Raw genomic sequence first — 27,160 nt, 5'->3', positions numbered from 1 at the left:
TTTTAAAGGGAAATACCCCAGGAACCTGTTTTTTAAGTTTCTATTGTATATATAGCCACTCGTGTAACTGCAATCACTTTGGATTATTGTTTTCTTACGAAAACCAATTACGCACAGTTGGGAACTTTTGACTCAATCAACCATTACTATAAAGGGTGAGGATTTTCGTCTGTTGATGGTCCCTGTAAAGTCGCCAAAATCTGCGTAAAGGCAAGTACATTCATAAGCACTACAGGTATGCGTGCACCCAACGGGTCATACGAATTCGCTCTGGTAAAGCCCATAAAAAGCTTAAACATTCAAAAACACCTGCGCCTCTTCCGCCATAGAAGCTCTTGGATATATCCTTCCTGACGGATCATTACAGTTGTGCAACTATATCTTCGCCAAACTTTCAATACTGTATTTAAAGCGACTTTTTCAAGACCGTGTGAGAGATGGCGCATGGAACGAAAAATTAATACCTCATATTTCAATCAGAGACACCTTGTAGTGAACATAGAAACGTGGTAAAGTTTTTTTTTTTTTTTTTCTCGGACTTGCTTCTTTATCCTAGAAAATTAATGAAAACTGAAACGAGTGTCGTGGCCATAAAATGGCGGAAATCAGTGTCCCGAGTAGAGGCAAATGATCTTTTTCATGAAAATCAGCAATATTTCAAAATTCAAATGTCACATTTCGTAGCAAACTTTCAATTATCATTTTCACCATGCGGTATAACTCAGAATCGGTTCAGGTTAAGCTCATGGTAAGGGGAAATAATGTTGTTTTCGAGGATGTAAAAACTAGTTTGGGGCTTTTCATTTCCGCACGGAAAACCAGGCTGAACTTTGTAAAGAATAGCAACATCGGCATTTAAGTCACGACATAATTAAATTAGGCCCGCCACTATGTGATGAAACATGGTGAGCTCCGGAATTCCAAGCACATTTTAGCAGTTAACACCGTGTTCGATCAGAAAATCAATGCAATAAGCTAGCCTTGCATAGCTAATGACGACAGATTGATTTTTATCCCTGCTTTCGTTTCAAACTTTCATCGATTTCCCAGGGCAAAATTGTTTACAACATCATATTCCGTAAGCTAGTGGAGGGCATCTGTTTTTCTTGGCAAATTCGAACATATTTAAGTTTTAAGAAAGTTCTACGGCAAAACTGAGCTTCATTGTGAACTTGAAAGACGACAATTTAATCATTTATACCGGTAGGTCAAATGTTCTTTGCCGAAGACGTTGAAAACGGGAAGCATTCTGATATTGCTGTAGATGAAACACACTCAAGCTTTTGTCACGCAAGGCTGAAATCATTTCAATCTTGTTCCCATTTTGTAATTTTACGGCCACGAATATCCGTGAATAACGCTTTAACAAACTTGTCAATGTGATAATCTTTCTCACTAATAAGTCGTTACATGCAGAATTGAATGTAACTGAGTGATATCACATACTTAGAAGAGCCAGTAAGCAGAACACAAAACAGCAAACAACTATAGCAAAGCAAAAGAAAGAGAGGAAAATTATGACGAAAAAAAAAAGATTATGGAAAGGATCAAAGTCAGAATAAAGACGAAATAAAAAAGCAAAGTACACAATGATTGAAATAGGAGAAGAATACCAAAGTGAACAAGAACTGAGGATGAGTGTGTAATGGACGGTGTGCAATTTGAAATCATTAATACAAACAAAGAATTATCATAGCCATTTTACGGCTATAACCAGAAAGAAATGACGATTAAGCCCTGTAGTTGTGCTGATTATGTGCTGGTGAAGCAAAATGTAAAGGTAAGCGAAATTTCATTAATGCATAATAACCACCTAGTCAATCAGTACAGGTCAATTAAAATGATTTCAAGAGAGAGGGAAAAGTCTGGTTACACCTCTTTCAGCTACTGAAGCTTTTCGCTTGGATAACTTTAACTTTCCTTCTTTCATTTGAAAATCGCAGTTAGTAATGAGGTGGGCTTGGGGTAAGCTAACAATTGAGGCTAAGCAACTTGGAACTTTGTATCTTTTATCTTGGTAAAAGCATCGATTGAAGCAAGTCAAGTTAATTTATCGAAGCCGGGTTCATTAACTCTTTTGAAATTCAAGTTTTGTTTCTGAGACCGTTCGAGGATTTCAAAATAATTAGGCCGAATAGTATTTGTCTTGCAACTTTGACATTACCTGAAAGCAGACCTGCTTAAAGCCATATTGAGGTAATATTGTTCTTTTCTTTCCAACTCTGACTATAATTTCTAACATATAGTGGTGGGTAGTTTAGTCGACGCTTGAAACTTCTTTATGCTGAAAGTTTTCTTTCGCTTAAAGATTTGAATAAAAACCCAGTTTGTTAGAAAGGACCAGAAAAAGCTTCATCCTATATCAGTAGTCTTCAAATACAGCTCAAGTTTTACAATCGATTCTTAGGATACCATAACATACACAACACAGCCTTTTACTCCCCATGCTGAAAAAACTTTAAACCTATTTACCTGCAGGAAATATGCAGATTCCCTGAGAGATGTGAGTTCTTACATTTGGATCAATAATGTAGATTTCAGTAATGTGATATGAACGATATTCTAACGAATATTTCGAAATCAAAGTGGATCTTAATTATATGTGCATGTGTAGAAATAGATGTTAGAACAATATAGGTTCACTGCAGGTATTTCAAAGCATATCTCGAAAATCATACACTATGAAGGTAGTGGATAATTCATTTGTTAATTTTCAGTGGATACATATATTTTTGTTTTGTTTGAACAGATGAGTAAGTCACCTTCAATCCAATCGTCGACATGCAATCCTTTGGCCCCTTTAGTTTTGGTGCTCTGGCTCTTGGCGTCTGTGTTCTGTTGTCCACAAAATTTTCATCCAGGAAGTTGTCAATGCAAAACTTTTGGCCCCCATCGAGTCAGTATTAAGTGCAGAGGAATTACGCACGTACCGAGTGACCTTCCACCCAACACGGCAACACTGTGAGTGCCTTCATGCAACTACGTTTTTGTCTAAGATTGTATCATGGAACTGAAAAAGACAATCGAAAACCTCCTCTCTAATCAATCATTTTGTACTACATCCTTCCCTTATCAATTTTTTCCTCTTCAGGGATTTGTCAAATAATCAACTGAGCTCGATCCAAGAATATACCTTCAGATATCTGAAAATACTCAAGAAAATGTAAGTGAATGAAAGAGGCTCGCCCCTGTATCAATGTTTAATAATCGTTCCATAAGCGCGCGTTACTTTATATATGGAATAATAGCGACTTTACGATCCAGACATCGTGAGTTTTGTCAGCAGCGTCGCCACAAGTCGTCTGTTGTTTGAAGAACCAACGAGGCTCCGGAGTAGTATCGAGTAAGCTTTAATCAATCCCGTATCCCTACCATGTTTCTTTGCTTTTGTTGCAGCGATAACATTTTTTTTTTTTTTGGACAACAAATCAAGTGTCAACTGCAATCTTCATTTGATTAAACTTCAAAGATACGTAGCATTAAACAGAACTACATTGTTCTTCATGGATTTTAAATTGCGTTTTTTCTATTGAGATGACAATGCCTAGTTTTTAATTTTCCTATTTACTTATTTTCTTTACTTCCAAGTACCAGCCTTTTTTTATAATTAATTCCCTTATTATTTGAAATCACAAATTGAGAGAGCTATTCTTATTTTATTTTTACTTATAGCAATCTCTCTGGGAATAAGTTGAAGACCTTTCCTCAGAGCACCTTCCATCTTCCAAACCTAACAGAGATGTACGTATAAATTGGATTTGTAATTAAATATATAAATGCCAATAGTGTAACGTAATGTGTATCTTATCTTGTGAAATTAAACAAGCCAGGAAGATCCAGACAGCCTTCGCGCTTCCTTTCGTTTATTCGATTTACCCCCCATTCTCTGAGACAAAATGTTTTCTCCTTAGAGATTTGTCATGGAACATGTTGAAGTTTATTCCTGAGAAAGCGTTCCAGAATCTGACGAGTTTAACACACTTGTAAGTAGATCACATATAACGAAGGGTAATTATACCTCTACAAGGGAATACGAACCTCTAGATTTCCAATAATTTTTAGTGATTTTTGATCGAAACCAGCCTTGATTTATAAAAGTGATTTAAACTTTAAATTCTAAAAAACAGTGAGGTTGATTGTAAATTGTTGTCCAATTTCTGAGGCATAGCATATTTTTGTATCACACATCAAACAGTAACATAGAAAGCAATCATTTGCATAGCTGAGGGGGCGGAGTTAATGTTGTAATGTTTCGATGAAGGGCGTACTTTAATGCTTGAAGACTGAAAAACTGAGGACATCACTCACAAGAAGCTTTTTCGTCGTTAGTTCACAACTTGAGCTGAAGTCTTATTCAGAGTGATCATGAGGAACATGATTGAAAATGGGTCAGCTCAGGTTGAAAAATTCTGAAAAAGCATCAGAAAAAAATCTCCTTCAAGAATTTCAAAGTACTCAATGGAGCCTGGTCAAAATCCCTCTGACGTTTTGTAAAGAGGTGCCGTGAGCCAATGGAAGTGGTGCAATAGAAGTCCACTATTTACCCTTATTTATTGTCAAAAAGGGACGGGAATGTTGCGCATCAGACCGATATCCATTAAGTTTAAAATTATAAGGGCATCCTCGAAATCAACTGCAATTAATTGATAAAAGATATCAGTTTGAGTATCGCTATGTTTTACTCGCCTTTAGGAGGTTCCTAAGGATGAGAGAAACCCTCGAGATAAATTGAAGTGGGTGTGTGTGTGCGGGAGGGGGGGGAGCTCTCATTCATACTTCAAATTGTGGGCGGAGATGATCCATGGACCCTGACACTTTGAGAAAAAAAAGTAATGGTGGCATATTGTTCTAGACGTGGCGTATTGTTCTAGACGAGCCGCCTTATGGAAATACACAGTAAACTTAAATGGTTTCATCTTTTTAGCTTAGGGAAGGGAAGGGCGTTTGGATGTATGGATCATCCAAAAAATGTATCATTGTTATAGAACTCCATCTCCCCCTGACCCATCCGCCACCTCCATGTCATCCGACTCATCATGCTTGGGAGAATATCAGCCAGTAAAATCTGTTAAAACCATGTTCTGAATGAAGTTTCGCTCAGAATTCTGTTTTGACTTATGGACTTAACGTTGCATAGCGTTTTGACTCATAGACGTAACGATGCATTGCTTTCTCGTCAGAGACCTTCAATACAACCTTTTGGAGCATATTCCTCAGAGCGCATTCCAGAATTTGAAGAAGCTAAAAAGAATGTGGGTATAGTGTCTTTACTTTAAGACAGACATTATGGACAATAATAGCCAGAATATTATAATCTAGAAAACGAATAGAGGAAAATAAGAAATGTGACAAATCTATTCAGGGTACATCCTGTAAATTGGTTTCTAATGTGCATAAGGCTTCTTAACATGAATTTTTGGTAAAGTGTCAATATAGCGCCCCTCCCTTCCTCTCTCCTTTTTAATGGCAGACTGAGCTAAACCATGACGTATTTCACGGAATGCTAAAATCCTTCCTAATTGTGAAAGGGACAAAAAACTATGATGATACCATATTTTGTAAACATGAGCTCACACCTCAGCAGCATGCATCCAATGAGCGAAGATTACAAGAAATAAGAGCCATCAGAACATGGGCATTACTCTGATTATGTCGGAATAAACTAATTACCTACGTGTAGTTTGATAAAGCTTATTTAGCACTTTTAATTACCAGGTTTCTAGGAGGCAACAGTATTTCGCTGAGTGCATTCAAAGTCTTCTCAAACAAACTAAAAAGCGTTATATACTTGTAAGTATATCCATTGAAACTGAATTCAGAACGTCACTATCTTAGCTAAAACAAACATAGATATCTATTCACTAAGAGTGACTTTCTATTATCTCTTCAGAGATCTCAGTGGGAATCCGATAGGACCTAACTTAACTGCGGACACTTTTTCTGGTTTTAGTGATATTATAGAAATGTAAGTCAATAAATAGAGATTATTCCAAGGAAAGTGCGCAGGACCAATTTTTATTCACGAGTTGCGATTTGTTTTTTTTGTTTTTTAATTCATTGGAAGTAATAAGTGAATAGAAAATCGTTCAAGCTTTTTCCATTTTATTTCATGCACCCTCTACTTTTTTTCCCACTGGCTGGCACATTTCATAGATTGGAAACAAATGACTGTCGAAATAATAAAGGGTGAAAGTTTCTAAAGAAACTGTGGTGCTGCATCGATGGGGGTAACAAGTTAAATTTGGTTATATCACCTAAATTGAATAAAATCATTCGCTCTGACGAAGGGCTAACGCTCGAAGAGTCAGCTTTTCAACTCGTTACGGTGGCCACTTCACAATTTCAACTTAGTTGACATAACCAAATCAGACTGTCAAAATACATCGCCCGACTTACTATAGTAGCTCACAGTGCAATTAACAAATGGTAAATGGTACGCTATTGAGTTATGAATCACGCGGAAGGCTGCTTAGCGCAAAAGAAGCGTAAGATTCGCGCGAGGCGATAGCTCACGTCAACTTGTCCGACCCTGCACTCGTCAACTTTTACTTAGTGTGGTTTTCTATGGGATTGCATGAGCGGGCCCGGATGATGATAATATTTTTGTCTGCTCTTTAATGATTTGTGCGATATCTATTTACGTCTGCATACTCGTATGATGTCTTACAGATACACTTTTTTCTTTTATTATTTTCTATTCTGTAAGATTCTTAAACGATTGTGGTCTCAAACACATTGAAGGAGGAACCTTCGAAGCCATGAAAAATCTCAGTGAACTGTAAGTTAGATTCTTTGTAACACAAAATGTATACCTTTTAGTTTTTCCTTTATTGCAATCCTTATTTTAAACAAATTAAAATTGATCTTTTACAATTAACTCAAAGCTACAATTCAATTCAGGAAACACTTTTTTTTAGCCTTGGGTATTTGACAGTAACCGTTATCATTTTTCAGTCATCTGGCGACTAACTCCCTGTCACACTTACAAAGAGCCACCTTCGAAGGACCGTCTGATGAGCTTAAAGTTCTGTAAGTTACTGATGATACTTTAATTTTTTTGAGGATAAGTAAAAAGCCTTCAAACAAGCCGATTATTTCACTGGGTGAAAAATAGGATTTTACATAAGATAAATGTAGTATGAATATGGTTTAAATATGAAATTTGTAACATTTTTCCATATTTGTTTGAGAGACAAATATGGTATTTGTCCTGAGGATAAATACCATATATGATTGAGAGACAAATATGGTATTTGTCCTGAGGATAAATAGGACAGTGATGCATTCGCTCTAGTGACAAACATGGACTAATATGATGCAAGACAAATGTCTCATTTGTGCCGTTCAAGTGCAGTTAAATATGTTTAAAGACAACATTTGAACGGTCAAAAATGGAGCAAATGTCGTCTTCAATTATTTTAACTACCAGGGGTATTCGGGCGTTTCAGATTTTGCGGTACACTTCCTTTTACAAAATTATGCTCTCCCCAAACTATATTTTCTGTGACCTTGACTTGAAAAACTAACATATTTTGATAAGATTGACGCTAATGGTTAAAATCTCAGCTTATACCCGTAAAACTTTGATATACATTTACACGAAATGCCAGTTAATCTAAACTAAATACAATGTATGAACATATACACGTATATAGTAGTCAAAAAGAAATTCAACACATGAAAGTAGATTGACAACTGTTTTATTTACAATTAAACTTAAAATTCTTGCACATCTTTTTGCAATTATAATGCTATTGAAATAACAAAAGTATCACTCGTTAGCTCCAAAATCTCATTAAAAAGTGTTGTCAACAACAATTTAATTTAAGTAAAGGAAAGGTTGACCAAAAATTAAGAGGCTCCAACAAATTATAGATATTTACAAATTATTGATTCAAAGTTACATTAAACCTTGATTAATTTACACTGATGCCAAATATCCTTTTTTCTACCGTAATTTGCAAGTCATGACTTCTCTGTTTCAAGATAACTTAAAAAGTTGACTGATCAAGAGAACCAAGTAAATGAAAAACAGCAATCTTTAGCCAAATTCACACTAAGAAAACATGAAAACTGCAAGGAATTTTTTACACGGGCTTCAAATAGACTTCAGGCTAGTAGATCAGGCTTTACTTTTGGGTAGTATTTGCTAATTTGAAAGAACGATAGAGCAAGCTCCACAGTTAAATTTCTACAGTATATACGGCAATATACTGAGAACAAACCAACTGGATGAGTTCTTTGCATCATAAATCAAGTTTGTGCACGTACTGCCCTAACCATATTTTGTGACGTCATGCAAAAGGGTGTTGTACTCTTGTTGGTAGTTGATTTAAACAAACCACTAGAAGCAATATCTAGCCTCATTTCCACTTCCCAGTTCAGCATGTGATAAAACTTTGCAGTGATAAGAACAAACAATTTTAAAGTAGTTTTCAATTGATTATTAAGCAAATCCGGAAATGCTTTGATTTTGCTTCACTACGTAAACTCTGATTGGTTTAAAAAACTCACACCATGTATGAAGACTGTCGGAGGGTTATTCGATGTACGAGACTTTAGTTTCTGCAAGAAATACCATTGAACCGCTAAATAAGTAACTATAGCTAACTACAAGTAAGGTTGTTGGTGCTGAACATACACCCAAAAATAATAGTTAGACTTGAACTGAGCACTGTACTTAAAAAACACCATGGGACTTCACTTGACATCTGGAAGTGAAATAACTTATTCTCAGTTTTTCAACAAAGCAAAAAGCAAAGTCCGTATGCAAGCCAAGTGACCCATTAAGAGCCAGCACTTACAAACTTTTCGTCTGGTTTCTATAGCATAAAGTGACTGGGGATAATGCTACACCCCCCATCCCCCACATGGGATCCTATGCTATCCTATGCAAACCGCCTCCCGGTTAGCTCAATAGATAGAGCGCTGGACTGTTGTGCGAGAGGTCGACGGTTCGAGCCCCGTCCGGACCAACACTCAGGGTCTTAAAATAATCGAGAAGAATTTGCTACCTTTCTATAACGTCAAGAAATGGTTAGATATTGTAGTCTTCTCTGATAGGGACGAATAAATGGAGTTCCCGTCTCCTGCAGGGTTGGGGTAGGAGACGTTAATTTCCCACACATGAGATCACTGTGTGATGGATGTCCTCCCTTGGGGTGGGATGGGTGGGATGGGTGGGAGGGTGTACTAGCACGTATGGTTCGTATGTTTCTTTCTAGTCCTACCCCACTGCAAAAAATTAATGCAGTGAAAATGGAGTAAATTAGAATTAGTAAATTATGCTAATCCATCGTAGCATATGTTACCCCAAAACATTTAGTTGGGTTTCTCCAGCATGTAGCTGTTACCCAGTAATGTAATTGTCTGATGTATGTTGTCAGTATACAGTTGCTTAAAATATGCTTGACATTTCTGTTTAGGATAAGTACGCCATCATTCACTTACAGTGTGACCAATTTGATTCTTCTTAGCATTTTTACACTTTCATCCTGTTCATTTTCCACTTGGGGCAGTCCCTCATTCCTCACGCGTACGCGTGTTAACAACCCCTTTGATTTTTCCCTGAGGGTTTTAAGAGCCACCGACCGTAAATATCGAGAATCCGCCGACCGTTGCAAAATTTCGTAGTTCATTCATCAAAAAAAGAACTTTGAGGGAATAAACTAAAAAGATAAAGCTCTAAGAGCGTGTCCACGAGAAAACCAGGCAGATCCGGGCAGAACCGGGCAGAACCAGGCAGAACCGGGCGGAACCGGACAGAACCGGGGAGAATCGGGTAGAACCGGGTAGAACCGGGCAGAACCGGGCAGAACTGGGCAGGGACGATAAACCTCAAATCACCGATTTGGCTCAAACTTGGCATAAATGCTAAGTATCGTCAGTTAACAAATGTGTGAAAATAATAGTTCAAAGTATTTGATTCTCTGGGAGATATAGGTTCCCCTGCGAAGACCTCCATTTCCTGCATTTTTTGTATAATCAATTAGCTTACTTTGCATTGCTGCTGTGAAAAACTGAAAATCCATCTGCGAATTCAATCAATTGGGCTGTATTTTATATCAGACCTCTAGGAAACTGAATTTTTTTAACTTTTTCATTTCATTTCTTCCCTTACCTCTCGCTTAAGTTTAGACGACTTTTTCTGGTTTAACAAAGTCTGAAAATAAGGGTATTTCAAGACCCAATATCTCCGACGAGCAACCACTTCTGATCATTATTCCTATATGGTCAGTGAAAGCCATCACTAGACTTCTAAAATCAGTGTCAAAATTTTTGGGAATTTCATTTCAAAGTTGGTGCTGACGTGAAATTTACATATACTTCCCGCTTTCTAGTCCATATCATCAAAAATCCGTACACCTCGTCTTTGTTTTATGAACTTAAAATAACTTGAAATTTACAAGAAATTTCCCAGAGAATATCGTTTATACTTGAACGAGGAGAGAACATTTGAATAGCGCAAGTTGAGCCATTTTTGAGAACTTTTTTCCGCAGCCATATTTGGATTATTCTCGAGGAAACGCAGCAGTTGACGATGAACATTAAGGGCGCATGTAGTCGAACTTTCTGACAAAATAAATCCAGGAGAAATCTTGATAGTACATAAAAGTCTCTGTGGTGCCTCAGTTGCAACTTTTGGCTTGACATCATTTGTTAGAGAAGTAGCCATTCTGTCAGCAATTTTAATGTACCAGATTCGATTTGCTTCGTTGCCTTGTTGAAAATTTAACCGCACACGGAGCTCTCGGAAAGATCCACCTAAATAATTGGTCTTTTACGGTGTGATACTTATCGGCTTACATGATATGTGTTGGTGGCAAAAAGATTATTTGATGCCTCAAACGCTAATGTTACTCAATAGGACAATCGGCCATATTTTATCAGATCGCGCCTGCAATATTATTCAACGCTCATCTTTGACATTCATTTTGTATGTTGTGTTTCTAGTCTACAAAGTTTAAAATGTAACAAAGATTTACAGCTACCAAAGTATTTGATTTGTTATTTGTTAAGCTTAAGATCGATAGTTGCTGGTTCACCGAAAAACAAATAAGCTGGTGATATATTGGTCTCCTAGCAGCACAGGGAAAAAAAAGAAAATAGTTCAAAAAAGTGACACGTATATAGAAATCGCTTATATATTTTATCCGAGGTTTTATGCATATATTTGATATATAATCTCTTGCAGTGTACTGTCATATCATATCTGGCCTCGGAGTGCCTAAGATATTCTGGAGGCCGCTTTGCCCCGGACACATTGTAATTGATTATATGACATACACGCTCAACCGCTGAATAATATTGCCGGCTTGGTAAAGGATGGAGTTGATCTCGTAGACGGAGGAACAAGGGGAACTAGTGATCCCTTTGCAGCCTTCCAACATTGTATGAGTTTGGAAATCAGCAGTGTCTATTTTCAGTAAAGGACAAGGATGCATCAATGTCAAAGTTATCCAATTCAGTGAAAAATGATAATGGGATCAGTTTGAAAGAAGACGTCTATCAGACTTTAATGCCACAGTGCTAGTCACACTACCACCGACTTTCTGTGGTCGAATATCCTACCCAAGACATAAGTTTACTTCCCACCTTTGCGGTTACCCTTATGAAAAAAGTCATACGCGTGCTACTTGCATTAAATCCTTGCAAACTATACTTCAGAAGAAAGCGTAATAAATGAAAACTAAGATAAAAATATAATTGAGGTGAGTTTTTCTTTTAGGTTATCTGGGCGGAGGCGACGCTGGCTTCATCAAAGAAGCCAATGAAAGAGCTCGTAGTTTGTTTGTCTTTTTTTTTCTTTATAATTTCCATGCTTCCGAGAACAGTTAAAGAAAACTCTTATCTAAAGGGTTTTTGCTCAGGCAAAATGAACGACAGAGGCTGCGTGAGAATGTAGTTTGAAAGCGATTTTTAAAACCTCTGAGACCTAGACTAAGCGGGCCTTGGGTTTTCCCTATCAGTTGATAGTTTGATTGTCAGCTCTCGGCCCTCTTGACACTGCTTTGTTCAGATAATCAGACCTAATATTTTGAATATTATAAAGATATCGATGAAAATCTTTAAACACATTCTAAGAGCACACAGTGTACCTAGCTAAAGTATCTGGAGTTTCGAATTTGGACATAACTCAGTATAATCACTCAATGGAAGTAAATTTTGAACGTTATCGTTTTCACGAGTTTTACTTATTTTCCGCAGGCGCCTGGATAAAAACCAAATTAGAACAATAGAGGATGGAACGTTCAAGCGCTTCACAAAAATACCAGAATTGTAAGTACGAAACGACATTCTCATTATGAAATTAACTCTCGCAAATAAATTGTGGTTATTTAAACAGGAGTCGAGGTTTAATTTCTGAAACCATATGACTAGCTAAAACGTAGTTGCTGCATGGTTAAGACAAGTGCCTTTGCACCCAATTTGAATTACTCTGGCTGAGATAGATCTCATTCCGTAAATTTAAATTTGGTTTTCCGGCGTTGACTTGATCTCGAAGTGTATGCCATCGCACTAAAGACTAAGAGAGATGCTCCTCGAGGTCATTCTTTCGAATTTCTGATGAAGAAACTTTTACCATCTTTTACTAGTATGTTATTTCGATTTTCATTTTAGACACTTAGATGACAATAGGCTGGAATCTGTGCCCAAGTTACCTGGACTTAAAACACCGGGAGCCATGTAAGTTTGAATTCTTCTCGGTTATAGTGCTGCACTAAACACTGGAGTGTCGTCTGGATTTACCTAATTTATTCAACTCTAGATCTGCAGCAGCCTTTTTCTGTTCGAAGAAAAATCTCATGAGAATAAAGAAAAAGGTCATTTTGCATACAGTTAAACCGATGTTTCAACTGTTTGCAAAATGAGTTATGGCTCTGCACATACATTAAATAGACAACATTCAATCAAGCTGTTGAAAATACTTTTATTGCGTTCTAGGATGTTCTCAGGAAATCAAATCGAAACACTCCATAAGGATGACTTTGGGAACTTAACTTTGCTCGTTGCTCTGTAAGCTCAACAAATCTCGCAATCATGAAACTCATACACATGTATTTGTTTTCCTAAGTTTATTACATAGTTAATGCATTTTAGACGCCTGTGCTTAGACGAAACTTTCAATGCACTCAGTCCCTTTGATATAATATTCATATCCCTAAGGAGTTCCACAGTTTCGATTTGTTTTTAACTGATGTTAGAAAATATCTGAAAATTTTACACTTTACGCAATGAAATGTTTGTCTATGCTGTTACTAACCTATCAATTAAAAAAACTATTTTTTTTAAATGAATGCTCGAAACTCCCTGTCTGAGAAAGTGTTGCAGTGGCCAAGAGTGGTGGTCAACTGATTTTGCTGAAACTTGGCACAAAAGTTGAGTTGTCATATAATATTTCAAAACCCACTGGCTCACTTCTGTGACGGCTTGGTCTGGAGTTTCAGGGGGGTAGGGGCCTCTTTGTGGCTTGTAGTGCACCATGTTCCAGTCTTCCAGGTGGCATTTCAAAAGGGCTATAGAAACTCCATTTCTAAATTGTGCTGTCAAACGAATTTGACAATGGAATGTACTAAAGTGGAGCTTTTTTTTTTCACAAATGTAACATGCTTTGTTCCCAAGCAATTAGACAAAGAGGGGCCTAGGGCTACTGTTTGGTCAAATTTGAGGTCAAAATCACTACCCAAAATTGCCATTTTTCAAGAACCCATAATATTCACATGTCTTCCAGCATAACTTTCATACCAAATCCAGTATGTACTTGAGTGACCCATTTATCAAAATCAGTTGAGAAAAACTTGGTTTATTAAGGTTCGTTAGGTTTTTGGCTTAAAGTCTCCATGCACCTTTAAGGCCGAACAAAATGGAATTTTGAGCATAATTCTTACTATGAACAGAAAAAAATTCTTGACATAGAGCCTTTATTTTGTATTTGGTGCGTGAAAATGAAACATTAAAGCTAAATCAGTGTCATTATTTAGAAATACCTCGACTCATGGCCTACAAATGCTCTAAGACGGTCTCTGACCAATGCTACAAACATCGGGTTTAGGAAAATAAAAATATTTTTTCCTTTGAAAACCTAGTAGCAAAATTAACCGATGGAGTTTTAAAGCACTTTCAAAATGCCACCGAAGGGATGAGGCTTTGGTGCTCCATAGGCCACAAATGGGAGCCCCCTTAAACTCCAAAACAAACAGTCAAGGAAGTGAATAAAGGCTGATAGTTTCTAAAGAAACTGTTTGGGGCTGCGTCGGTGGGGGTAACAAAATAATTTGAATATATCAACAAAGTTGAAATGGTAAATTGGCCACCGTTACGATTATAAAAGCTGACGTTTCGAGCATTAGCCCTTCGTCGGAGCGAAGTCAAAGAAGTCAGCCTAAGTGGGTTTTGAAATGTCTCATCACACCCAACTTTTGTGCCAAGTCTCAGCCAAATCGATTGGCCATTACCTTTGGTCCCTGGAGCAATTTCTCGGGCAAGAACATTTAATAGCTTAATCGCGGACTTCTTATGGCCGACGTAGTAATTACGTGGAAATGCTTTGATAAATTAAAGTCGTTATCGTCATTATAAGTTACTGTTCGTATTACCACAGATGTCGTTATCACTGTTATTACAAATATTTTCCTTATCATCATCACCTACTTTCGTAAGATAAACTTTGAAATTTTCGCTATATCAACTCAGTTGAAATTGTAAATTGGCCACCGTAATGAATAAAAAAGCTGACGTTTCGAGCGTTAGCCCTTCGCCATACGCTCTGACGTAGGGCTAACGCTCGAAACGTCAGCTTTTTTATTCGTTACGGTAGCCAATTTACAATTTTAACTGAGTTGATATAACCGAATTACCTTATAACCCCCTCTAACGCAGCACCACAGTTTCTTTCGAAACTTCAAGTTAACCTTTATTCATTTGAAATTTTCGCTTCAGGTTTTTCTCCTTCAACAAGCTTCAATACATACCAGATGGGGCTTTCAGTGGGTGCAAGAGCTTAATAGTCTTGTAGGTTAAACAGTTATCTACTCTTACAATCAAACAATAATACTAATGATAATGAAATGCTGTGTCCAACATTTCTGATCTAATCTGATCTAGGAGGAACCCTTAGTAGTAAGAAATTGCGCGGGTAAGATGAATTAAGCAGGGTTGTTTAAAATAATGCAGCATTATAAACTTGGTGGACAAGTTAAAGGAACAGCGGAGAATGCATTCGTATGGAGTGACAGTGATTTGTAAATAAAAAGTACAGTTGGGAGAATTCGAGGTCGCACATGTAAAGATGCCATCAGAACTAATCGCCGTTAGTCAGTAAGATTCCCAACTGAACAAAATTTTTGACTCTCAGTGGTGGGAATGAGTACATGCTAAGAAGAAATTCGTTGGGGATGAATGTTTCTTCATTGTTATTATTTTCTTTTCTTGTCTGAAAGGCTTTTAAATTTTAACAACATCACCGACATCAGCCCAAGCACATTTACCGGACTAACAAATTTACGTCACCTGTAAGTTTTAAGATGATTCATACAAATATTACTTGCGTACAGAGTTTTTCTTGGTCCTAAATCTTACATTGTGTGGTTCATAATCCGTGAATGGAACATTTTTTATTGGACAAATAAATACCATTTACATTAATATTTTATACCATTAATCATTGAAAAATAAGTTCTCAGACACAGTCTCGGGCACACTGGGAAGAAGGTGATTTCTTGTGCTCTCAAAAACGGTGTCCAGAGCAGGAATTTTGAGAAGGGTTCATGAGAGCCCAAACTTTGAACCAGGTAATGTGTCATATAAAGATATTCATTAATCATAAGAATATATTTTTGTACCATAAAGCAAACGGATATTGCTTATTTCACACCTAGTGAGATCTGAACTTGTTCAGCCAGCTAAAAAAAGTATTCTTGGGAGGATTAACTCTATAAATTTGACACTTCTATACTGTCTGCTAACTGGTTGCAACCCAAGAGCCTAAGAGCAATCATTACAGTCTTTGTATTTCTTCTTTTATTCATAACAGAGGATTGATGGCCAACAACCTGAGAGTAATTCCTGATAATGCATTTGCTGATGCTAATACTTTAGAAGTCTTGTGAGTAGCTTACAATTAGAAAGGGTAATTTTAACATTCGTGGTCCATGGCTATAGAAAATATGCTGGGGCTATACCCGCTTAAATTCGGCAACTGTTGAAAAGTGCCATACCTTCAATTTAATAATAATAATAATAATAATAATAATAATAATATAATTGAGTCTGACTTAAGCGCTCAACAAATGATAAGTGGGTAGCAATTTACAGCAAAAGATGCTCCACCACTAATACGGACACTGCTCAAAAACACGTAGCTCAATTAAAGTCGATACCTTTAATACGCTGTTTCTTCTCAAACTTTTAACGTCTTTTTTTCTCGTTGTTATCCAATAGTCTAAGGTTATGCCTTCTGTGAGTCTCGATTCTAGATACGCCAGTAGGATCCTTCTAATGGTCGTAGTATAATTCTTATTGCTTTGCCCGATCTTGACCTGGAGTTTTTTAAATTTTAAAAAGAAAGCATTTTGTTAACACCTCTCAGAATGCATCATTCCTAAGAATGCAAAATCAACTTTACTTAACGTGATTCGTTGATAGCCGTTGAGAGTGGCATCATAACGATGGACATGGACTGTAAGATTCAAACGTGCGTGACCTGTCACGTACGTGCGTTACTGTTGATTTAAATTTTAACCCTTATCTTCATGTGACTCGTTTGATTACACTTTCAAGTTCTCGTTTTTCAAATGGACAATATATTCAGTGTTACCTTTGTTGCGGCAAGTTCTTATTCTAAATCATCGTGTATTTCACTCGGCCCGTTTACGTCAATAGGAGGACATATCCGTAAGTCTTTCGTCCTTTTTTCGTTTACATTTCCGTTGCTAATTTTCTTAGATCTATTGTAATTTGTAACGTAATTTTTCCTTTTAGTCGAACCATCATTACATCAATACATCATTTACATCATCTAAATCATTTACATCACCTTCTGCATGATCAGATGCGTTCCATTTACTCTCTCTGTGAGTGGCGAATAAATTTTCTCTTTTTAAATCAACTCTTTGCTGGAGTCTACATGCTAGGACTCTTTGCTGGAGTGTACATGCTAGGACTCTTTGCTGGAGTGTACATGCTAGGACTCTTTGCTGGAGTCTACATGCTAGGACTCTTTGCTGGAGTCTACATGCTAGGTATCTTTGCTGGAGTCTACATGCTAGGACTCTTTTTTGGAGTCTACATGCTAGGACTCTTTGCTGGAGTCTACATGCTAGGACTCTTTGCGGAGTCTACATGCATGGATCGACAGCTTAGTAACTGTCACCCCCATCAACTGATGAACAACAATCTCCAATAGATACGAGTCTTCTATGTATGCAAGGTTGTTTAAAAAGTGCCGGAATATTTACAGAAAAAAGACTAAACAAACAAGAGCGTCAGGAATGCGATTTAATCCGTCGTATGCGTTACTGTTGACAGGTTTCTTCACGGTAACAAAATCAAGCAAATAAATGGTAACCCCTTTTAATGGCTTATCTCACCTTCAAACATTGTAAGTTGTCCAATCAACGTTCCATTATTTTAACGTATTTGTTCTGTTACACCGAAAACGCATATCGCAAATCCAATTCTTATTTAAATCTAATAAAACTTGAAACGCGGACAGGATAGGACCCCGTCGCCAGACAATCTAGTTAAATATTCATTGACAAAAATCTAGCCCACAGTTTGTTGGCTATTGCAATGCATTTATGATAGTGAAACAAGCTCCTAATTATCTTGTTGATAAATATTGATAAATGTTAAACTCTTCCTTTTGTTTCAGGACGATTTTTGACAACCCACTGACAATGCTGCCACTTGAAATGTTTCATGATATGACACCAGGCATAAAAATGTAAGGAATGAAAAGTTATACACTTATTTGCGGCAATGATTTGTGTGCGTGTGCGTGAGTGTGTGTGTGTGTGTGTGTGTGTGTGTGTGTGTGTGTGTGTGTGTATGTACGTACGTTTATGTCTTTGGTGTATTTTTCAGTTTTTCATTTCATGAAGTTATTGGTTACTTTTTCAAGAAATATTATTTTTTATGGCTTTCTCAATATGTTTCTTGGGGAACGCCTTCAGTGTCCTACGTCTTAAATTATTTGAGATGAATTTTATAGGCAGGTATCGAGGCTTGTGTTAGGGCAGTTTTAAGTGTAAGTCCTGCAACGTGGTAAAAAAAAAAAACATTGAACGATTATTATGGTGGTCATAGACTCGACTTAATCTAATTTAATTTACCAACTTAATTCACTCCATTTTCGCCGCTTTCATTTTTTGTAGTGGGGAAGGACTAGAAAGGAACATACGAATGATACGTGCTAGTCCACCCTCCCACCCATCTCACCCCAGGGGAGGACATCCATCACACAGTAATCTCGTGCGTGGGAAATTAACGTCTCTTACCCCAACCCTGCAGGAGACGGACCTCCATTTATTCGTCTCTGTCCGAGAAGACCAGAATATCTAACCATTTCTTGATGTTATAGAAAGGTAGCAAATTCTTCTCAATTATTTCAAACCCTGAGTGTTGGTCCGGCCGGGGCTCGAACCCTCGACCTCCCGCACAAAAGTCCAGGCTCTATCCATCAAACTAGCCAGGAGACTTAAATCACAAAGATTCTTTCCTCTAAAAATACGTAGGTCAATGACTGAATAAAAATTATTATTCATCAAAATTTTATCCATTCCAACTTTGAAAAAACAATTTAATTTTGTTTCCAGCGCAGTTTCATGCAAAATTCTTGAGGGATTTATTCCAGGAAATTACACTGCTCGTATGTAAGTAACTGTTATGGTGCAGTTATACTGCAAATGGTCTTGTCTGATTAAAGGAATGAAGTGGTGACGGTCTTTCATACTAGTTTCCGTTTAGGTTTGTAGCTAATATAACGCACGCTATGACCTTTTCAAGAAGCAGGGCAAACTAAGACTTTGCGCTTATGTGGTCCCTATGAGGGTTGCTATGGATAACTCAACTACTAAAAGACAAAACTACCTTAAGGAGAGAAGGAGGGTCTAATGGTGGAGGGGGGGGGGGGTGGACAGTTGACGTTTATTTTTTGAAATGTCGTTTATAAAGGGAACAGGACGAACGAATTTGGCTGTAATTTTTCATAATGACGCGTTTGTAAAGAGCTGTTAATTTATAACACCTTTTATCGATAAATGACTAACGTTTTACGACACCTGAAGTGTTTCCACACCCGAAGTGAGTTATGTCGCTCACCAGTTTTACTCGTGACTAGAAGTTAAAGGACTTTCCAGGAAGTATTTTTACGATGTACCAGAACTTTTATTTATAAACAACAGAATTTGACCCCAATTAAGACAAGTGTTTAGTTCTTAATTGAGGATATCTTAGACATTTGACGGCTGACAATGGCTGGCTTATTTGACGGTTGACACTAAAAATATTGCGTTTTTGACAGTTGACGGTTAAAAGTTTGGACTTTTGATGGTTGACGGTTAACCCCATTGAGACCCTCTTTGAGGATTGTCAGCTGGTTTGGGCTCTATGGAAGCAAACTTTTTTTTTATGTGAATTCTATATAAATAGGAAATTTGTGCTCCAGGAGTTCCTAAGTTTGTGTCAACCCCTTGAAAAATATCCTCCCTATCTCTGTCTTTGTCGTTGGGTTCATTCGGTTCCCTAAAGTGTCCGACCAACATTCATGGCATGAAGATTATTACGGGATGTCGTATGCACTGGAAGAAGGAAATGTGTATTTCCTTGACCAGGGAAATTAATTTTTTGAATTTAAATTGTTACCTTTCTTATGCATTTTGTATGAGCACTGATCCAAAAATGTCGGTTTTTTTTTCAAAAGCATTTGCGCCCCATCTGAATCGTTCTTTACAATTCTGACCAGCAAAGCCGCAGCGAGTGGACAAGTTGTAGCGTCTCTTGAACATTCGGGCTTCACATGTGATTATTGTCATCCTAATAAATGGTGGTTCGAATGTGAGGACTGCTGTAGGAACTGCTCCTTTTGCGTGGCTGGTACCTATAGCAGTGGCACATGCAGAACATGTCCAGCAGGTGATACTTTTTTATCTTTTTTTTTGAATTCTTCTGTGGATATAATAATTAGTTAAATCAATGGACAAATGATCAAGCGGTATGACGTGATCACCAATTGTTTTACATTAAGACAAAGGCTGGGGGGGGGGGGGCAGGAAATGAACATAAACTCCGTCCAGCAAGTTTCGCTATAACCTGTCTAGCGAGAGTCAATATTAAGTACTAGTCTCTGTAAGAATGACACAAGTTAAGAAATAGAAATTTTCAGTTGCTCATTCCACCGCCCAGTTAGCCCAATGGATAGTGCGCTGGAATGTTGCGCGGGAGGTCGAGGGTTCGAGCCCCGGCCGGACCAACACTCAAGGTCTTAAAATATTCGAGTAGGATTAACTACCTTTCTATAACATCAAGAAATGGTTAGATATTCTAGTCTTCTCTGATAGAGACGAATAAATGGAGGTCCCGTCTCCTCCAGGGTTGGGGCAGGAGACGTTAATTTCTCACAGACGAGATTACTGTGAGATGGGTGTCCTTCCCTGGGGTGGGATGGTGGGATGCACAGGCCCCCATTTAAACCAGCTTCAAGCTGAACTGGGTTGGCCTGTTTAAATATCGTAAATACATACATACATACATACATACATATATATATATATACATACATACATACAAGAAATTGAACTCAGCAATGTTAATATTAATTTAACTTTCGTTACAAAGTTAAGAAATTATATTCATTTCTTTAAAACACAAATAATGAGTTGCTCTTGAATCGAAATATAGGTTCGCGTGACAAAATATTTGTAAAACTACAAAATGTATAAATTCCTGTAGAATTAGAAAGGACGTTCGCTCTTGAATCAGTAGACTGTTCATATGAAACATCTTAGAAAGCAGTAATTAGCGATCTCTTCATCCCCAGACTGGAGATAAATTAAGTGGAGTCTCCTGCTTCAAAAGTTGCTTTGTGTAATTTGGGAAGTTCCAGGAAGCGGTAGATATTGCGTTTGACCCCTTATAATCTTAGATGTAGCCAGTATGACCTTCGATATATAGATTTCATCGATCACCTACCAGTCCAAATCTAGTTTAGGGAGGAATTTGCATTCAAAAGGACATTCTCATCATAAAGTTTCTCTTAATTAACTTCAGGTGGCTTTTATCAAGATGAAATGGGTCAAGGAAGATGTAAGAATTGTAGCACGGGTACATATGTTCCAGAATCGCGTCATCCAGGAAAATCTCCCACTGATTGTCTTGCATGTCCATATGGTGAGGATCATACCAAGGTTTACAAATAGGCGATTAGTAATATTGCTGATGAGTATGAAAGATGCGCCGTTACAAAAATTTAAGTAGATAGTACAGTTCTGTCCCTTTACTTCAACAAATTAAAGGCATTGGTTTCTTTAGAGCTTTTGATACCCAAACCTCATCGGGGTTTTCTTCAGGAAATTCATTCCCGCAATCAGTGCATAACGGACAGGCAAATGCACACCAAAGCAGTATTGCGTTTCCTGTGACGGGAAAAGCTAACTTTGTCAGGTGTTCCAGCAAGTGCTGGCCACTGACCAATGACCCGGCAGCTTCACCCTTGATCCCTGAGAGTGACAATTATTTAATTTCTCCTCACAATATCAGCCCTGAATCGTTCATTCATTAAGGGCAGGAGAATAAAGGAAATAGTCGCCAACTGAAGAAACTCTTGATTGTTAAGCAAATTCTCCGGGTCAGCACCTTAGGAAATGCATGGAGAACAGTATGGAGAAAAGGCATATTGATGTTAGCGTGTACAGGGTTAAGGCAAAACGTCTGTCTTGAAAGTCACTTTTCACATTTTAATTTATGTTTCCTTTATTCTCCTTGTTTTAATTCTTTCCTAATATTTTTGGGGGAATTCTTTTAATTACCTCGACAACGTGTAAATACCTATAGATTTTCGAAAGAAAAGTAGATTGGACCCTAAGCCCTTTGGCTGCTTGAACTAGTTACACTCAAGTCGAAGATCGGTCTACATGATGCAGAGGATTGCCTTCTTCTGGCTATATTACCAAAAACCTTAATCCTAGTTAATTTGATGCATGGTGCATTTTCTTTCTTCCCAATAGGAACCCAAACTAATCAGACGGCTGGTTACCGTGCTTGCAGATCTCTTCATAATTTCTACCGCTTGGATCGTTTCGGCCCTTGTACGCTCTGTCCAGATCATGGAATGAACTGTAAAAACGACACAGCGATATTGGCCCCGGGTTACTTCTGGAAGTGGAACAACACGGACGTAATGGAGAAATACTCCAGTTTTGTGGCCAACACTCACATCGCCGCACCTGAATACGACAAGAACTTTATTACATTCGAAGGACTGTTACCAAAGTCCCTCAAGTGCCCCTATCCAGACTCTTGCAAAGGCGGAATCAACTCATCTTGTAACACAGGATATCGAGGTACTCTCTGTGCAATCTGCTCCTACAACCACTACTTCCGATTTAACAGCTGCTTGCAATGTCCCAATATGTTAATCACAATCATCTCGTGTACGATAATAGTTGTCGTCTTTGTTCTTCTGTTTGCGTTGGTTCTTTGGGGAGACTCAAAACGTACCCAAGACGATCGTACCGTTGCAGACGTTATCATGTCTTGTGCCAAGATCGTGATTGGATTTTATCAAGTGGTCACCGGTATTTATTCGGCATTGGCACGGGTCCAGTGGCCTGTGGTACTTGTCTCCATGGAAAAATACTTGAAGTTTTTTTAGGGAAACATATTACAATTTGCACCATTAAGCTGCATACATCCCCAACTTCGAGTGGACCCATTCATCCAATTTGTTGCAGCCATTGCCATTAACGTTACAGTTGTTTGCTTGATGCTACTGTATATATCCTTAAAGAAACTTTACATCAACAGCATGGATATCTTGATAAGCCAAAAGCTGCAGAAAATCTCAGCCATTAAGAAGTCATGTTATCGGAACATCTTCCTATTTCTTCTGTTGTCTTACCCAATGACAAGTAAGAAAATCATAAACATCCTACCCCTGCCTGGAGTCTGTGTGAATGTGTGCTTTACCTATGACGATCGCGATTGCATATCTCTCCTAAAAGCTGATTATTCCCTCCGGTGCTTCACCACTCGACATAACGTGTTCTGGCTTATTGCAGCAGTATTTGCAGTATACCCTGTCATTTTTCCTCTCTTGCTTTTGTTTCCCATTTACAAATACCGCGAGTCTGGCACTAATAAAGAAATTGCTTTTGGTTTTAAAGTGTTCTTTGAAAATTATAAAGAGAAATATTGGTACTGGGAGATAGTTGAGATGTACCGCAAACTGACCCTCGTTTCAGTCGTCCTATTGTTTGGTTCTGAAAGCCATTCTCAAATTGGCTTTGCCGTAATTGCAGCAAGTGCATCAGGAATTTCTTACACTCTTGTTCGACCCATAAAAAGTAAATTTGAAGATGGACTTCAAACCTTTGTGCTTTGGATAATATTCTTCAACGTTTGCCTCGGTGCAGTTTATTCCCAGCCCACCATCAAGCAGAATCAAAAAGGGAACAATTCCATTTTTGTGAATATCCTGTTCGTGGTTCTGAACAGCGCCGTGTTGTTCGTAGCCCTGGGTAAGGTTTTATTTTTTAAAAGCCCTTAGCTCTTTGTTACTTCGCTCCGTAATCATTTTTTTTTATTTTCAATGAATAATGGGGTTTTAACCTACCCATCATAGTCCTAAGGTGTGGTATACGTTATTTTTTTTCTCATTTATTGTTATTGTTGTTGTTTTATTTTTATTTTCAGTTTTCCTATTTTTTTTTAACTACTTGTCTATGTTCGCTAGCATAGCAGCGTTAATTCTCGGTCCAGTCACATTCATACAGCCAGACATTTCTATAATCAAATTCGTCCATCATGCAGTATCTTTTTGAACGGATTGGTACATTCAGGAAGCCAAAAAACATGAAAACTATGGAATACTGACTAGGAGATTATCCATCATTATTGATATAATTTTTTTCCGATATATCTCCATTTTTTCAGTTAAAGGCCTCGTCCACCTGAAGTCTGCATGGAGAAATATTTCCCTCTGCCAAGTTGAAGGTCAACGGAGTAGACGGAAAAACTTAATGATCGCCCAACCACTGACAGAGAAACGATTCTTAGTTATCAATGACTAAGCACTTCAATTGTTACTGCTTTATTGTGATATTTTGTAGTGATAAACGTATTCAATGACTACTTCTTTTTAGTTTTTAATCCTCGAGGGATAGGTTAGCTTTACCCATTAAAACGAGTTCATAAAGTATTATCGCGCTCTTCAGAATGAATCTTTAGACGCATTACCTTCCTTTCCTCCACTGAATAGGAAGCTCCTCTGTCACTGGACTTGTATATTATAGGCAGGAACAGGTCTGAACATTGCTCGATGAGGAACTTCAAGCTACCAGGATGCCGCTTCCGTTGAACTCGAAGAACTATTTCTCTAGTGGAAAAATTGTTATTATGTTATTCTTTTAACAATGGGACATAAAAATGTTCAATAACGTGCTAGGTATACAAGGACCATATATAATGACCATATATAATGGTAGTAAGTCTCGCTATTTTCCGTCTCAGTTCTAATGAGTGCCAGTTCAGATCGTTCAGGAGGTTTGTAACTGTACCGGGTTCGCGCACATAGCAGTTTTTTCACGGATCTGGCGGCTCGCCGCTAAACTCCTTCAATATCTTGACAGTGTTTTTGAGTATGTGGATCCCACACACTGCAGACGTATTCTAGACATGGGCGGACGAGGGTGAGATATGCCTGACTTTTAACACTTTCTGGACAGGAATAAAGATAATATCTGATGAAACCAAGGGACCGGTTAGCCTTCCCTATAATATTCTCTATATAAAAGCTCAAATTCAGATTGGAAGACAATTCAATTCCAAAGTAAGAATGGTGAGGTAAAGATTCCAGTGGAACCTCGTTTAATGTGTATTGATGGATGATTGGATTTTTTGATCGATAAACATCGCATTTCGGTGAATTAAAAATTTCCTAAAACTAAGCCATCTGGGGTTTGAAAACGGATCTTTTTACTCACAAGGAAGGTTCTTTTAGTTTTCTAATTAAAATATAACATTTCTGTGCCTCATGTTTGTGAATTTTTTGAGGGAAAAAATATACTAAGTAACACGAAGAAACAAAAACATCTTAGAATTTGCAATGCGTTTGAATCAGTTGTGATCAACTTTTAAAACTCTACCCACATGCGTAAATTATCGAGTAGAGAAGCCTTGACTGTGCTCTGTTCTGTTAAAAAGCACGCAGGAAGTGGCTTGGGCACAAAATAAGTGTATGGAGAAGCCCTCGACTACGTCTCGTGTTTCTCCCCACCTCTGTTTTGTTTTTAAACACGAACTATACATACTATACGAGTGTTAGTTGTGTTTGATTTTTATTACCATAAGTAAGGTTACGATCTATCTAAGCGTGAAAACCTTTAAAAGGGGTGCAACGACGTGCAACTCGCCTTGTTACCCGATTTTAGCTATAATGAACGCCTAAAATGTCTCAACCTGCTACCACTGGTTTACCGCAGATAATTCAAAGATCTTTCAACTTGTATAAACTGAAGTGCGGGCATTGTAACTCTTCACTTAATTTGTATTTTGAATTTTGTTCAGATGAGAGATTAAGATCACATGCAAGTAATAAACTACTAAATTGATAGATTCAGAACGGAACTCTTTAAGGGAACATTTTTTAATAGGATTCTGTGTCTATGGAACAATCTGCCTGATGCATTGAAGACGGCCAACAGTAGTGTTTCTTCTTTTAAGAGACTATGCACTTTTTTTTATAACGATAGGGTTTTCGACCCTGAGCACTCCTGTACCACCTAGGCTAAACCAGCACTTGGTTAGTAAGGTTGTTAGTTAGTTAGTTAGTTAGTTAGATTACTCAGTTAGGTAGTTAGCAGCTAGCTAGTTACATACCTTGATACCTTTTATATATCCGTATATTTTCTTCATAATGGGTTGATTATTACGTATGGCTCGTCAGTTCCCTTCTAGTCTTCCCCACTGCCTTGTTATGTAATCCAATTTGTTATTATTGTGTGTTCTTTTGTTTTTTTTTTCCCATGTAATTGCAGTGAAATGGAATAAATTAAATTAAAACTCAGACTGTCAATTTTGTTTCCCCTTTGAGGATTTTCGTCTTTGCATCCGTCATAATAATTCAAGTTACGGTGCTTGGCATATTTCCAAACCTTTGTTTTGTTCTTTTTGCTGCTACTAGACTGCTCCCTTTTTCCGAAATTCCCTTTCAGTGAACGAAAAACAGCTAGACATTGGCAGATGGCGGGACGGCTTTAGCTAATTTCCATGCTATAGACTTTGACAGAGCCGCCCATCCAATAAATGTCAGCTCGCGTTGTATCCGAACTTTATTACAATTTTTCTATTCTTAGATAGACCATGAAGTACCGATCTCTCATGTTTAACGGACATCAACTCACCAAGTGTAAATATTAGGCCAGCGTCAACGTTAACTCCAAAAGTAGTGAAAGGCCATGGAGAAAATTTCCATTTTTTGTCTTATCGCACTAGCCTGTGAAGAATACAAGAAGTAAAATTGTTTAAACCCAGGAGTCATGTTTGATGGTGTGAGTCAGCTCTTCCGGGTGAGATTGGTACTGGGGATTGTTGGCCGTGGTAAAAGCTGACTTTTCGGACATCTTCGTACTTCGAAGTCTCCATCTGAGTTGAGTCCCGTCAATACATATTGACTTCCGCTGAGATTGTCACGTCGAAACCTCAATCCATTTAGGGACTACTCTCACGTGGGTGATCGGACCTCTCGATATGAGAATGCAAGTATTGACCTTATTGTGGCTTTTAATATTTGAAAAACATTTGCAACATTGAAAAACATTTTTTTTTGAGTCACTTACAAACCAATTGAGGTAATGCAAAAAGGAAATAATAGTGAAAAGGAACAAAAGCATTAGCTCCGAGAGGTTTTTCCCTTGAGTGATCCTAACTTGTTATGGGCAACAAC

The 27,160-nt window shown here is 37.8% G+C and overlaps 1 protein-coding gene and 1 pseudogene across 2 annotated transcripts in view; one reads left to right on the top strand and one right to left on the bottom strand.

The window, feature by feature from the left end:
* Positions 1–2,851, bottom strand: part of LOC111333153 (uncharacterized) — a 29,772-nt gene extending 26,921 nt beyond the window's left edge. Inside the window, exon 1 of the mRNA XM_088757652.1 lies at positions 2,763–2,851. The gene's annotated coding sequence lies outside the window, so the exon portion shown is untranslated. The remainder of the gene's footprint in view (positions 1–2,762) is intronic.
* On the top strand, positions 274–26,290 carry LOC148733853 (uncharacterized; annotated as a pseudogene). The gene is made up of 23 exons (XR_016000242.1): positions 274–2,503; positions 2,750–2,961; positions 3,092–3,163; positions 3,673–3,741; positions 3,912–3,983; positions 5,181–5,252; positions 5,716–5,790; positions 5,891–5,965; positions 6,707–6,778; positions 6,955–7,029; positions 12,208–12,279; positions 12,622–12,687; positions 12,946–13,017; positions 14,941–15,012; positions 15,441–15,512; positions 16,034–16,105; positions 17,527–17,599; positions 17,873–17,944; positions 18,816–18,872; positions 19,922–20,133; positions 21,268–21,387; positions 22,224–23,735; positions 24,151–26,290. The product of XR_016000242.1 is annotated as an uncharacterized LOC148733853 (transcript).
* The last annotated feature ends 870 nt before the right edge of the window (positions 26,291–27,160 follow it).

The sequence above is a fragment of the Stylophora pistillata genome, chromosome 4 (genome assembly GCF_964205215.1).
Source record: "Stylophora pistillata chromosome 4, jaStyPist1.2, whole genome shotgun sequence".
Classification (NCBI taxonomy): domain Eukaryota; kingdom Metazoa; phylum Cnidaria; class Anthozoa; order Scleractinia; family Pocilloporidae; genus Stylophora; species Stylophora pistillata.
This window is presented reverse-complemented; position numbering and strand designations above follow the sequence as displayed.